Here is a 2,780-nt window from a genome sequence, read left to right on the forward strand (position 1 = left end):
TTTATTTGCTTGGCCACCAATCAAATTGATCTAGGAACCTAAACAAACTTGGGAAAGGGAGTTTAGTCTAGACTAAAATTAGGATAGCATATGATCATATTAATTGATTTGCTTATAGGATAGGGATATACCTATAGGCCATAGGTAGCTAGATTAGAGCCTGACCTTAATGAGTCTGTTTTAATTTTAATTCACATAGGGATATAGTGTTTTAGTTAAAATAGATATTTTTATAAGATGAGTCGTGAGACTTTATAAATAATTTAGGACTCTAGGTTAGCAATTCAAACCATTGAAATAAGTTAAGGAAGAGAGGTAAGACTTAGATGAAATGTGAGGGATATTGTAATCCTAGACTTGTTTGATTTGCTGTTTACCCAATTATCTTGTTGCTTTAATTTTTAATTAAATTAGTTTTAGTTGAGTAATTATTAGTTCAATTAGAATTCAGATTTTAATTATTTGAATAAAACTAAATTGTTCTAATTTTAGTACTTAATAAAATTTTAGATCAATTCTCTATAGGATCGACACTCTGCTTGCTAATATACTGTCTATTCGATACGTATACTTGTGTAGTAGAATTTTATTTGACAATTGCATCATTTGTGACACCGTTGTGTTTAAAAGTATAACATATCTCCAAGAAGCTTGAAATATAGCCATTTGGATTGTCATTTGGAAGACCTCAAATTGGACTAAGGTTTGAATCATGGTGATGATGGCTGACTTGATCTCAAAATTGTTGGCTTGAATAGTCAGCCTTCGAATGCTCAATGGAATTCCTTGTGCTAATGGAACAACATAATCCTTTAAGCAATGATTTTTAGTTTTTATTCACTCTGGAATTTGTTGCTTACCTTGTCAATTAGCCATTGCATTTCTTTAAGCAAAACCTTGTTGATTTTCTCGTTGAAGTCTTTGGAATGTTCTCTTAATCTCTAGATCAAACATTATAATTTTCAAGCTTTTTTCTCTTCTTATACAACAACGAAACAAACCTGAAAAACAAAGAAAAACTTAAATTAAGATTAATCTATTGAATTTTAATATTAGCAAATAAATAAGAAAACAAATCCCTAGTAACGATGCCAAAAACTTGTTGTCGATTTCTCACATAATTGAATGTTATTGCAAATAAGTAATTTAGTGATAGAATATCGTATCGTTTCCATGAAGATTTGTTCCTAAATCTTCACTAAGTACTAATATTGTGAAAATTAATCTTATTCAAGTAAGTAAAATTTTCAAAAAATTAATTAAATCTAAATTAAAGCAAACATTAAATTAACTAATAGAAATTAAAATTATTTGAGAAAGGTAAGAAACTAAAACCTAGGATTATGGGTTCATTCAGCACTTCATTTGATACCAGTTTCTCTTATTATTTACATTCATATGTGGTTTTACTAACCTAGAATCCAAAGCTATGTCCAAGTCTCCATCGAGATGCTTGCACAAATACCTAACTAAATTGGGTCTCTATATTTCCATAAGAATCAATTAAATAAGATTCATTAAGCTAGTGTCTTACTTTGGCTATGTATGGCAATTGGCATATGTCTATCCAAATTGCAGATCAGATCACCTAAGTGACGTGCATGTACACTATTTAAATCTTAGTCCAAGAAAAAATCTCTCTACCAAGTCTTAATTAGATTCACAAATTTGTTAATTGTTGATCAGGTAATTATGGATTTCTTAGGTAATTAGAAGTGTCATGTACACTTCTTCTCACAAGTTTCCATTAAGGAATGCAGCTTTTACATCCATTTGCGATATTTCATAATCATGGTATGTAGCAATTGCAGGCAATATCCTAATTGATTTAAGCATAGCAATTGGTAAAAAGGTTTCTTCAAAGTCAATTCCTTGTCTTTGTTTGAAACCTTTTGTTATTAGTCTAGCTTTAAGGGTTTACACCTTGCCATCTATATCAATCTTTCTCTTAAAGACCCACTTGCACGTAATGGGTATTATCCTTTCAAGTGGATCCACCGAAGTCCATACTTGGTTGGTATCCATGGCATCCATTTCAAATTTCATGGCTTCTAGCCATTTCTTAGAATCGATGTCCAACATCACCTTTTCATAGGTTGTAGGCTCATCATACATGGTCAATGCATCCCTTTCCAAGAGAAATTCGTATCTCTCTAAAGCTTGACATATCTTACTAGACTTTTTGAGTGGTTATGCCACTTGAGATTGTGGTTGTACATCAGATGTCACAATTTGAAGCTCAAGTTCCAATGGAATGTCAATTTATGGGTCTCAAACTTCTTTGAGTACAACTTTACTCTTGCTAGCCTTTTCAATTAAGAACTCTTTCTTAAGGAAAGTGGCATGCCTTGAGACAAATATATGTTGCTTAGTGGGATTATAAAAGTAATATCTGTGTGTTTTTTCAGGATATCCCGTAAATTTACATTTATATAATCTGGCTCCTAACTTATCTAACAATGTATGCTTCACATAAGCAGTACATCCCTAAATCTTGGCATAAGACAAGTTGAGCCTTTTCTTACTCCATATCCTATATGGTGTCTTATCAACTGATCTGGTAGGAACCTGGTTCAATATGTGAGCAACAATTTCTAGGGCATATCCATAAAAAGATTTGCACGACTCATCATGGATAAAACCATGTCCAACAATGTTCAATTCCTTCTCTCAAATACCCTATTATGCTATGGAGTCTATGGAAGAGTGCATTATGTGAGAATCTCATTCACTTTTAGATAATCCTAAAACTCCTTGCTAAAATATTCTCCTTCTTGATC

Source organism: Theobroma umbraticum, unplaced genomic scaffold, assembly GCF_002168275.2.
Source record: "Theobroma umbraticum cultivar Fairchild unplaced genomic scaffold, ASM216827v3 scaffold_30.0, whole genome shotgun sequence".
NCBI classification, from domain to species: Eukaryota; Viridiplantae; Streptophyta; class Magnoliopsida; order Malvales; family Malvaceae; genus Theobroma; species Theobroma umbraticum.